Source organism: Amblyomma maculatum, chromosome 9 (assembly GCF_055883805.1).
Source record: "Amblyomma maculatum isolate TAMU_Amacu chromosome 9, ASM5588380v1, whole genome shotgun sequence".
Classification (NCBI taxonomy): Eukaryota; Metazoa; Arthropoda; class Arachnida; order Ixodida; family Ixodidae; genus Amblyomma; species Amblyomma maculatum.
This window is the reverse complement of record NC_139352.1, coordinates 123,787,944-123,800,752: the sequence shown is the minus strand read 5'-3', so window position 1 is coordinate 123,800,752 and position 12,809 is coordinate 123,787,944. Positions and strand designations below refer to the sequence as shown.

At 46.5% G+C, this 12,809-nt stretch overlaps 1 pseudogene; it reads right to left on the bottom strand.

Moving 5' to 3' along the window:
* Window positions 1-557: 557 nt before the first annotated feature.
* Window positions 558-7,071, bottom strand: LOC146180314 (uncharacterized; annotated as a pseudogene).
* Between the last annotated feature and the right edge of the window lie 5,738 nt (window positions 7,072-12,809).

The following is a 12,809-nucleotide window of genomic DNA, read 5'->3' as shown; positions in this document are numbered from 1 at the left end:
CGAAGCAGGCTTGCAAGCTCGAATCTTCTCTTTGCTTAATTGCAATTTCGCCCGGTGTTACTTTCACACAAATCGCAACGGTAGTAGACAGCGGCCGCTGCGTCGCTCTGGCTGTAGGCCGTTTCACATGATGCGACTCTCGCCGCAGCAGTGTGCGATTTCAGCCGCACAGCGACAGAAGGGCACGCCGCTCCCGTCGCAGAGCGGCTGCGACAGACTTCCAACATGTTGGTCGTACGCCGCTCCCGTCGCAGCTATCGTTGCGAACGAGACGGCCTATGGAATTCAGCCTGATGTGACTGTTGTACGTAGTTGCGTACAAAACGAAAAAGTTAAAAATGTCTATTTTGCATGAAGTGTTTTATATTTTGATAAAAAACATAAATTAAATACTACATTTAATTTTACACGTGTTCTACCTTTATTGTAGGTAAAATATGATGGTGCCGCCGCTCGTGCCGCACCGACAGAAATCGCTGGTGCCGCAAGCATGTGAAAGGGCTGTTGCGATTTGCGCCGCAACGACACTGCGACTGGACCGAATTCTTTCGTGCGCGTCACATCATGTGAAACAGCCTTGTCTCTTGCGCTAGTGTCTCTACTGCCGACGAGAAACTGACTGCACCATCCCCTTGCTGGCCAGTCGTGCGCCTTTCCTCGTTTTGGTGCTTCCCAACATCGATCATCCTCCACCCAGGATCGGGTCATTGACGCTTCTTGCACCCGGAATGTTTCCCAAGATGAGATCATACAAGGGTTACTCTACGCATTTTGCCAGTAGCTCTCCGGTATAATAGGGGGTTGACACTAAAATCCTGGCTTCCGGCAGGTGCCTAACCGTGCTTTCCACCAGGGTGACAGCGGAGGCTTCCCCTGTTAGGTCTTTATTCCTCACTAGGCTTTTCCGAACCAAAGCTGTATTGGCTCCACTGTCTCTAAATGTCAATACATGACAGTCCCCTAATTGTCCAACCACCACTGGCATTGCTGTTTTCGACTAGGGCGTTCAACAGTGGCGTTTGCTCCTCTTTAAGCTGTGTAACTGGCTGGTGTGATAAGTTCTTTCTTTAAATCAACCATACATGCAGCTCGGTCCTGCGTTCATTGGCATTCTTCCACAGTACGCCCTCTCCTGTTGCTCCCTCGACACACGACCTGCATCTTCCGGGCCGCACTACTGGATCTACAGTCAGCTTCACGGTGTCTCACCCTGGAAACATCTGATTGGCGCCTTAAATGCCCCGATAGAGGGTCTTGGTTTTGCTGAATTTATTTCTGAAACCTTCCGATTTTCTTTCTTTCCCTTACTCAAATTCCTGAGACCTTGACTTCGAGAAACTGGTCTGCATTCTCGGCAATCTTTTCTAATGAACGCAAATTTCTTTCTTTCAGGAATACCGCTAGGTTTAGACTGCAGCATACTAGGAACTGCTCTGTCACCAGTTTGTCACGCATGCCTTCAAAACTATTTTCTATGTTTGACAACTCAAGCCACTGGTCGAAATAATTGGCTAGCCGACAAGCAAACCACTTAGCGGTTTCGGAATCCTCAGGTTTCGCGGTGCGGAATCTCTCGCGAAACCCCTCTGCTGTTATTCTGAATATTTGGAGAAGTGTCTTCTTGACTTTATCGTAATCCATGGAATCAGACACAGGCACCTACCAAACACATTCAGCGCTTCCCCGACTAAACACATACTCAACGCTGTTGTCCATTCACAGCGCTCCCAACCTTGTCCTAAAGCTATCCGCTCATATCGTTGCAGATACGCGTCCAAGTCATCTCTTTTGCCATCAAAAGGAGCCATCAGCTTTCTCGGACAAACTCTCGTCGATCTAGGCGCTCCTATTCCTACCTCGGAGCCCCGATCGTCATCCGTGCTCCTCTCGCGTTCTCCGATCAACTGCTGCTCTCGTTCAATTCTAACCTCGCGTTCCTCTGTTTTCTTTGTTTCACGCGCTGCTTCACGCTCTCGATCCGCGGCTCCACGCGCATCTTTACGTGCCTTTCCGCCGGGGTGGCGCAGTGGTAAGACGCCCGACTACTGTGCCGGAGTTCCCGGGTTCGAACCCGACCTCGGCGGCTGCGTTTCGATGGAGGCGAAACGAAGTGGCGTCCGTGTGCTGTGCGATGTCAGCGCACGTTAAAGGGCCACTGTCCAGGGAAGGCCCTTTTAAGAAAAGGAGCCCAGTGTTTCGATCAAGTACCGGAGATAGTCTGTGCAAAATTCTACAGCGACACGCGCGCCGCAAAGCATCGAAAATACAATTCAAAGCTCCCTCATGCTCTCCTTTGAGAAGCCAGCTTCACCGCTCCCTGCGCTGGCCCGACGGGCACCGATAATGACGTACGTATCGGGAACGACGTCCATTGGTCCGTCTAGCTGACTGACGGGAGAAGGATGGGTGTCTACTGCTCGCAGCGCGCTTTTCCCTCGCCACGGCCAGACTGAATCCAGCGGCGCGCGCTCCCTCGACCGTTTTTTTTTTTTCGCGCTCGCGGAGAGCCACGCCCCACCTCCCGCCAAACGCGGAGGAGGAAGGGGAATTTGTATTGCGGAGGCTAGACGACCTCGGGCAGGAGAGTGAAAAACCTTTGCGAGGGAACAGAAGGAGAGAGGCAGGATAGAATCGGGTGATTGCGGTGGCTGTAACTGCGTTATTAGTTACTCTTTTCAAAAACATTTTGCGGCCTTGCGTTCCAGGGGCGAAGTCTCACAGTCACCGGGGAAGAAAATATTTTCGACTGGAGGGTGGACAGTGGGCCTTTAAAGATCCCCAGGTGGTCGAAATTACTCCGTAGCCCTCCACTACGGCTCCCCTTTCTCTCCACTTTCACTCCCACCTTCCTCCCTTCCCTTACGGCGCGGTTCAGGTGTCCACAAAGCAAGTGTGACAGATACTGCGCCTTTCCCTTCCTGTGAACCAACCAACCTCTCTGAGCCTTTTCACTTCTTGCTCATAGAGGCTCACCGCCGCCTCTTTGCTTAGCCCTAGTTTGAGAGCCACCTCTAATGTCCTCTAAGCTACACACGAGACACACAGCGCTGACTTACCGTGTGTAGCTTGCGCTGTTCCCCCTTGCGATGAACCAACTAGCCCGCAACATTTTGTTCAAAATTAACAAAAACTGCAGCCATGAAATTAGGAGACGCCTGCTTCTGGGAAAGAGAGCAATGGTTAGCCTTGACCGCCTAGTAAAGAGCAGAGACATTAGTCTGCCAACCAAGATCCGTATAACCCGTGCTATGGTCTTTCCAGTTGTGATGTATGGATGCGAGAGTTGGACTGTGAAAAAGGCTGACCGCCGAAGAATTGACGCGTTTGAATTGTGGTGCTGGCGAAGACTCTTAAGAGTTCCTTGGACTGCCAGAAGATCAAATCAGTCGATATTGTCGACCATAAACCCTGACTGCTCATTGGAGGGTCAAATTCTAAAGTTAAAGCTCAGCTACTTTGGTCATCTGATGAGAAGAGAGGAGTCGCTGGAGAAAGATTTGATGTTGGGAAAGGTTGAGGGTCGCCGGAGAAGGGGTAGGCAGCGAACGCAATGGTTAGATGGCATTCTCGAGGCATTGCAGATGAAGCTATGTGATGTTAAGAAGATAGTGAGAGACCGGAAAGCGTGGCGTGACATGGTCCATAGGGTCACGAAGAGTCGGACACGACTGAACGCCTGAACTAAACTGAACACAACCTACAAAGCCTAATGATAGACCCGATGCTTCACACTAAGAGATAGCGTTCCCCTTTCGAGCTTACAGTTCGAAGCGGGCGACGCGTTTCGTGGGTCCAGGCAATGGCGTCGGCGTCGAGGTGGCGTTCAGCTGGTCTTGTTGGCCGCAACGGATGACCTCCCGTTGAAGCGTAGGTTGAAGCAACGTTAACGTTCGTGGCGGCTTTGGGGTGAACCTCCTGGGCGATGCAGGTGGACGGTGGTACGAGCTTTGGAGGTGCCCCCTGGACGTAGCAGGTGACTGAGTAGTCGCTCAATCCCGTGAACCGGTTCGAGAACAGCAGGGAGTCTACGGTGCAGCGCCGTAGAACATGAGGACATCGGTACAGTAGCCTGCATTGCTCACTCCCAGCCAAGGCGTCTCTTACCTCCCGGAGCCTCCGCTTCTCTGGCTTCCACCCCCTTGCCTCTTCATATCGCGCATTTTTATAACCTCCGCGTCCATACACGTCAGCCTTATCGTCGTCTTCATCGTCTTCTGTTCACCAATCAGCGCTTCTTCTTCTTCTTCTCCCTCGTTGTAATGGCACATACCCACAGTGGGGGATTGGCCATCAGCGAAAAAAAAAAAATCAGCGCTTGCCATGTCACCTCTTCTTCTTCATCCTTAGTTCATCCACGTAATCCTTTTCGCCGTCGTCGTCTTCTTTGCTTTCGCAAAAAGCCTCTTACATATGCTTCGTTCTTCGTTACTGGTGGAACATCCAATTGCTTTGCCCTACTGCCAATTTTATGGTCGTGTTGATTACCGTCCTTGTTCCGGATTCTTTTCTGCCGCAACTCAAACGAAGAAAAGGCGTAGAGAGCTGCACTATAATAGCTCTACAACATTTCTTACACCAAGTTTTGTCATCCTGAAGCGATGCCTTTCATGACTGATTTACTCTTAGTGTAAAAAGAATGGCGGTAACGATTCTATATCCCTAACGTGATAAGCTTGTCTGTATCTATATCTCTTCGTACGCACAGCATGAAAAAAAAATTAAAGATGGCTAAGCTCTGCTATGCCTTGATATACGTAGCGAAAAGTAGTGACTACCTCGGGAGTGAGTGAGTGAGTGAGTGAGTGAGTGAGTGAGTGAGTGAGTGAGTGAGTGAGTGAGTGAGTGAGTGAGTGACTGAGTGAGTGAGTGAGTGAGTGAGTGAGTGAGTGAGTGAGTGAGTGAGTGAGTGAGTGAGTGAGTGAGTGAGTGAGTGAGTGAGTGAGTGAGTGAGTGAGAGGACTTTATTTACACCGACATGGGGAGCCGGGGAGCGGGTCTCCTTGCCGGCTGTCCTGTGCCGTGGCCGCAGAGAAGGTCTTGAAGTAAGCCTCCTCCGCCAGGCGTAGGACGATCTTTTGTTCATCCACATTTGGGCTGCAGATATAGGACTCCCAGGTAATTTGATCAAGGGGATCAGTTCCTTTAGCTCCCGGAGAATCAGGGCATTGCCAGATTAAGTAATTTTGACTCAGATGTACGTTGCAGAGATTGCAAGCCTCTGGGTCCCCTGTCAACTCATTATGCAGAGTAACATGAAAGAAACGATTGGCCTGAATTTTTCGCCAGGCCCTGCATTCTGAGCGTATTGGGGACCTATCTGGTGATGGATAGATCCTTCTGTTTAGCCTGGAAGTCTCAGAGAGCTCCTTGTAGGTGATGAGGGGGTCTTTGTCTCCGGGTAGCGCGATCTCTATGGCCGCTCGGGTGTATACATCTCGAGCGAGGCGATGGGCAGCCTCATTCCCTGGTAGACCCTCATGAGCTGGAACCCAGATGACTGAAATCTCCCGGTTTAGCGGGTGCCTTCTCAGTAGACTGGCCGCCTGCTTGGAAATTAGGCCTTTGCCGAAGTTCCTAACAGCCGCCTTATTATCTGAAAGGATAGCTCTGGCTTTAGTGCCTGTACATGCAAGCGCTATCGATCGCAGCCTCTTCAGCTATTAAAGCGTTACGCGTATTAATGGACCTAATTACTTTCTGGGAGTGGTTCCCATCTACCACTGCTATGACCGCGGCCCCTTCTAGCCCGCAGACAGCATCGCAATAGGCTGATTCCTCGGGATGGTCGTTTATTAGTTTGATTTGAATAAATTTTGTTCTATGCTGTCTTCGTTCCTTGTCATGAATCGGGTGCATATTCTTGGGATCGGTGCAATTTTGAATAGTTTCCGCGTCTCAAGCTCCAGGAGTTCAGTGACATAGAGTGGCTCACCTGACTGAAGCTGTAGTTCTTGCAGTATTTTTCGGCCCACTGCAGTGGAGTTGAGCCGCCAAATCTGGGCCTCCCTGACCGCTTTAGCAATCTCTTCCCAGGTATTATGCATTCCCATAGCTAGAAGCTTCTCTGTCGACGAGTTGGGGGGATGCCTAAAGCCCTTTTGAATGACGTTCTGATCATTTTCTCTAACTTCTCTACTTCACCAGGATTGAGATTGAGAAAGGGGGTGGCATAAGCTATGTGCTGATTACAAAGGCACGAAGCAGTTTTATTAGGCAGTGTTCTCTGAGGCCTTTGTTCCTGAGAGAGATTCGTCTGAATATCCCCGTTACATGGTCGACCTACGTCTGAAGCTTTTTCAGGATGGTGGTGTTTTTCCTTTTCTGCTGTAGGAAATACCCCAGGATCCTAAGGGTGCTGACTCTCGGTATCTTGCTCCCTCTCACGTATACCTCCACTGGTTTGGGTAGGTGCGGTAGGTGGGATTCTCTGGTTAGTTGTGATTTGCTGCACAATGAGAAAAGTTGAGATTTATGAGGAGAGCAAAATAGTCCTCTATATAGGGCGTAGTTTTCAACTATATACGCCGCTTTCTGCAGCCTATGCGATATATCAGCGCTGGAGCCTCCATCAGTCCAGATTGTTATATCGTCTGCATAGATGCTATGTTTGATGCCTTCTATCTTATTAAGATGAGACGAGAGGTCTTTCATTGCAAAATTGAAGAGTACCGGGGAGGGGACAGATCCCTGGGGCGTTCCTCTGATGGGCTCGGACCTAAGTCCCACGAAGCTAACTTCAGTTTTCCTGCAGGTGAGGAAATCTTTGACGTAGTTGAGGCACTTGCTTCCCACTCCAGCCGAGTTGATGCCTTCGAGAACCGCTCTGTACTCAACGTTATCAAATTCCTTAGTGAGATCAAGTCCCAGGATGGCTCTATATGATGCATTGTCCTTAAGAGCGTGAATGATGTGATTTAATCTGAGAATGACATCCTGCGCGCTTATTCCCGGCCTATACCCTACCATCTCCACTGGCCAGAGTTCCTTGGTTTCCATATGTCTAGAGATTCTGATTTGGACCACTTTTTCCATGAGCTTTCCCAGACAAGAGGTGAAAGATGTGGGCCTCATGTTAGATAGTTCAAGTTTCTTGCCCGGTTTACGAATAAGGACCAATCGGGAGATTTTCCACTCCTCTGGGATTTCGGCCCCTTCCCAAATTTTATACGTTACTTCGCAAATGAAATGTAAGGAGTCTTCGTCCAGATTTTTAAGCATAGTGTTTGTGATATTATCTGGCCCTGGAGCAGATCTCTTTTTGAGATCCTGCAGGACCGTCCTAATTTCTGCCAATTCAATTGAAGCATCTATGGCCTTATTCTCGGGCCCGGTATAGCAGGGTATAGGGGAGCCGGGATCCTGACATGTATATGTAGTCCTGATTGCATCTAGCAGCTCCTCGTTTCCCCCTTGGAACTTATGCTTGATCTTAATCTGGTCTAGTCTGGTCCGTTTCTTAGTGTTAATAGAGGAGAAGGAGGAGGAGGAAACTTTATTGGGGAGAATTGGGAAAGTTCTTTCTTCGTGGGAGTTCGCTTCTCCTCAAGCCGCCCAGGGGTGGTCATCGCTCGATGGCGCTCGACGACCTCCTTGGCCCAAGCCGTGATGGCGTGTTGCCGGCTTATTTTATTTATTTTATTTATTTACAATATACTGCAGGCCCTTTAGTGGGCCCAAGCAGGAGTGGCAACAATAATATTATTACATTATATATAAAAAAGAAATATACACAGCTAGAACACAATAATCATGGCAGCCAGGGGTAGAAAAATCGAACATTTTGTACAATAATCAAATGAAAAACGTCAGCGAAATCGGCAGTACAAGGGGAAAAAAAATTGTTATTTAAAACACACACAAATATTTAAAGCAGCGACACAACAACAGGTTAGTTGAGGTAGTCAAGACTCAATTAGGTCAATCGAGTCGATGCTATTTGTCAGGTGAGGTGGCAGTCGGTTCCAGTCTTCTATAGCACGGGGAAAAAAAGGAATATTTAAAAGCATTTACTCTAGAATTGTATGGAGTTGATTGATGTTCGTGACGATTTCCTGTCAGACGGGTGTTTAACGGTTTCAGGTAAGGCCAGGAGTTCATTAACAATTTATTGTGTTTCAGCAAGAACAGAAATTTGAGTCTTTGAATCTTTCTTCGTAATTCGAGTGTTGGGATGTTATGTTGCTTCATTAGTTCGGTTGGTGAATCCATTGCACTATACTTGGAAAAAATAAAACGAACAGCTTTGCGTTGGATCATTTCCGGTGCGTGAATGTTGTGTTTTGTGTACGGGTCCCAAACAGTGGAGGCATATTCAAGCTTGGGTCTTATGATTGACGAGTATGCTAACAGCTTTACATTAGGCGGAGCTTGCTTTAGTTTGTGTCGTAAAAGGGATAGCTTTTTAAATGAGGATGCGCATATGTTAGAAACATGTCGGTTCCAATTAAGTTTATTAGTTATAGTGACTCCAAGATATTTGTATTCGCTGACTTCAGTTAAAGGATGAGACGGAAGATTGTACTGGAATGAATGTGTGATTCGCTTATTTGTTATTTTCATGAAGACCGTTCTATCTGTGTTAAGTTTCATATCCCACTCACTGCACCATTCTTGAATTTTATTAAGGCTAGAGTTAAGGAGTAATTGGTCACTAAGATCGTCAATCTCATGAAAAAGAACGCAATCGTCTGCAAAGAGCCGAATTTGAATAGGGTCAGTTATTGCATTGATAATATCATTAATATAAATGAGAAACAACAGCGGCCCGAGTACGCTACCTTGTGGCACTCCTGATGTTACTGGAAGTGGTTTAGAGAAATGATCACCTATGCAAACAACTTGAGTTCGGTTAGTCCGATATGAAGACACCCAGCTAATTATGAAGTTTGGAAGACCGATCAGATGAAGTTTGTGAATTAGCTTACGGTGTGAAACTAGATCAAACGCTTTACTGAAATCCAAAAATATAACATCAACCTGGCCTGATTTATTCAAAACACTTGCAAAGTTATGGATAACAGAGGTAAGCTGTGTTACAGTAGAAAAACCCTTCCTAAATCCATGCTGATAAGAAGACAAGACATTATTTTCAGTTAGAAATTTAGTAATTTCATTGGCGATAATATGTTCAACTAATTTACAGCAACTTGAAGTAATGGAAATTGGGCGATAATTAGATTCCATTCGTGCGTCTCCCTTCTTAAACACCGGCACAACGCGTGCTGTTTTCCTCTCAGAAGGAAGGCTAGCATATGATATTGAGGCAACAAGCATGCATGATTAACATAGTGCTCATATGTAGAATGCTCAGAAAACACACTATGAAAATGGCAATTAAATTTCTCTGCAATGGATGTTTTTTCGACGAGGACCACTCCGTCATGCATTATTTGATCAATTGATTTTTTTTCTTTTTGCATAACGTTTTCCAGAATTTATTTGGTGCAGATCGAATAAAATTCGGCAAGGTATGCTTGAAATAGTACTCTTTGGATTCCCCAATGGCCTATTAAGTTCTGATTGCTTAGCTTGTATAATGCTACGAAAGGTGCTCCCTCGTCTTAACCGCTTAATTTTTCTAGTTAAATGCAAGATTTCTCGAGTAATCCAGGGCCACGTTTTGCCAGTTTTCTTTATTTTATCTGGAATGAATGTATCAAGGCAGTACCTGCACATGTCCTTGAACTTAGTCCACAAATCAGGAACGTTAGTTCCATGAAAGCTGTCAATTTCGAAGTTTAGGTGATCTAGCACACTTTCATCCTGGGCGCGAGAGAAATCTTTAATAGAAACGAGTTTTGGGGGAGGCAAGCAGGAAGGTAATTGTAAGGGACAGGAAAAATAAACCATGTTGTGATCCGAAATGCCTTGTTCAATAGAGACAGAATACTGATCAAGTGACCTACTTGCAAAAATGAGGTCAGGCACAGAGTGACAGGTTCCCTGGACACGAGTGGGCTCTTTAACCACTTGTTGCATGTCATGTTGCATGGATCAGAGCTAAGCAATGCGGCCTCCCTCTGTTCCGAATTGGTAATCTGCAGGCCCTCCAGCGGATGCATGCTTTCACATTTAAACATGATGTGTTTGAGATCTGCCCTCTGGTCACCGCAAAGTGAACATGAGGGGCTGTATTCGCCTGGATACCATTGTGCTAGCTTATACGGATTAAAGCACGTATTTGTTCGAAGTTTTCTAAGTAGTGTTTGTTGTGATTTGCTGAGTGTATAGTGGGGCTCCGGATATTTCAGTCTGTAGTTTTTATACCAATTCGTAATTCCTCTGTACGTAGGGTCTCTCTCGCGAGTCGATCTTAGTTCGGGGTAACGCACCTCCCGGCCTACGACGAACCCTCGGGCATACTGGTGCGCCGCCTCATTTCCAGGATGACACGCGTGTGCGGGGACCCACAAAATTTTGATCAAACGTGCGTTTTTAGAGTAATCAAAAAATTTCAAAATTTTGGCTGCTGGTTGATGAATTCTACCTTTTGCGAAATTTCTAATGGCTGTTTTTGAGTCGCTAAAAATGTACTTGGAGTCCGTCGTGACAATCGCCAGAGCAACAGCCGCCTCTTCTGCCTCCTCTGGCGTTCGTACTTCGTTTATCGTCGCTGAATTTTGTAAGCGATACTTGTGATCGACTAGTGCCAGGGAATCATCATCATCATCATCAGCCTGACTATACCCACTGCAGGGCGAAGGCCTCTCCCATATTTCTCCACTTAACCCGGTTCTATGCTAGCTGCGTCCACTTGACCCCCTCAAACTTCTTAACCTCATCCACCCACCTAACTTTCTTCTCTTGGAATCCAGTTTGTTACCCTAAGCGACCATCGGTTATCCTCTCTTCGCACTACATGTCCTGCCCATGTCCATTTCTTCTTAATTTCCACTAGAATGTCGGTAACTTGAGTTATTTCTCTGAACCACTCTGCACGCTTCCTATCTCTTATGTGACCCCTACCATTTTTCGTTCCATAGCCCTCTGGGTTGTCCTCAACTTAAGTAGAGCTCTCTTGGTTAGCCTCCACGTTTCAGCCCCATAGGTGAGTACAGCTAAGATGCAAGTGTTGTATACTTTCCTCTTGAGCGATACCGGTAAGCTGCTAGTCATAATCTGCGAGTGCTTGCCAAATGCGCTCCATCCCAATCTTATTCTTCTTGTTATTTCCTTTTCATGGTCCGGACCTGCGGTTACTACCTGTCCTAAGTAGACATAATCGCCTACTACTTCCAGTACTTCGCTACATTAAACTGCTGTTCCTTCCCGAGGCTGTTGAACATTATCTTAGTATTCTGCATATTGATTTTCAAGCCTACCTTTCTACTTTTCCTGTCTAGGTCATCAATCATTATTTGCAGTTCATCACCCGAGTTGCTTAGCAAAGCAATGTCATCAGCAAATCGCAGATTACTGAGGTATTCTCCTTCTACCCTTATCCCTAACTGCTCCCATTCCAAGTCTCTGAATACCTCCTCTAAGCAAGCTGTGAATAGTACTGGGGAGATTGTGTCTCCTTGCCTAACACCTTTCTTTATGGGAATTTTGTTACTTTCTTTATGCAGAACTATGGTTGCTGTGCAGCCACTATCTTCCAGCATTTTCACGTATGGCTCGTCTACTCCCTGATTTCGCAATGCCTGCATCACCACCGATGTTTCAACTGAGTCGAATGCTTTTTCGTAATCAATGAATGCTATGTATAATGGCTGATTATATTCCGAGCATTTTTCTATCACCTGATTGATGGTATGGATATGATCGATAGTAGAGTACCATTTCCGAAAACCTGCTTGATCCTTTGCTTGATTGCAGTCTAAGGTTGTCCTGATTCTATTAGCGATTACCTCAGTAAATACCTTATACGTAACAGACAGTACGCTGATTGGTCTGTAATTTTTAAGGTCCTTAAGTCCCCTTTCTTATGAATGAGGATAATATTTGCATTCTTCCATGGTTCCGGTACCGTCGATGGCACCAAGCACTGCGTATACAGGGTGGCCAGTTTCTCTAGCACGATATCCCCCCGTCCTTTAGCAAATCTGTAGTTATTTGATCCTCTCCAGCTGATTTCCCCCTTTTCATAGTTTCTAATGCTTTCTTGACCTCGTCCTTCGTCACTGGTGGAATATCTGACTGTTTTTCCATGCCGCCAATCTCGTCACGATCCTGACTACTTTGGCTGCTGTAGAGATCTATATAGAACTCCTCGGCTACTTTGACTATTGTCCATATTCGTGATGACGTTGCCCGCCTTGTCCCTTATCGCATACATCTGGTTTTTGTCTATGCCCAATTTCTTCTTTACCGCTTTAAGGCTTCCCCCGTTCTTTACAGCATGTTCAATTTTCTCCATGTTATACTTCCTTATATCAGCCACCTTGAGCTTATTGATTAGCTTTGATATCACGGCCAATTTGATCTGGTCTGTTCGATTGGAAGCCTTCATACTCTGGCGTTTCTTAATCAAATATTTCGTCTCTTTAGACAGCTTACCGGTATCCTCTCTAACTATCCTACCACCTCTAACTATCCTACCGCCTACTTCTACCGCACACTCAGTAATGATATCTCTGAAATTATTGTTCATTGCTTCTAGGGTAATGTCGCCATCCTCGGTTAGAGCTGAATATCTATTCTGTAGCGAGATCCTGAATTATTCTGCCCTCCCCCTCGCCGCTAATTCGTTGATGGGTTTCTTTCTTACTAATCCGTTGCGTTCCTTCTTCAGATTTAGGCTAATTCGGAACCGCACCATCCTGTGGTCACTGCATCGCACTTTCCCGATTACCTATACATTTTGCACA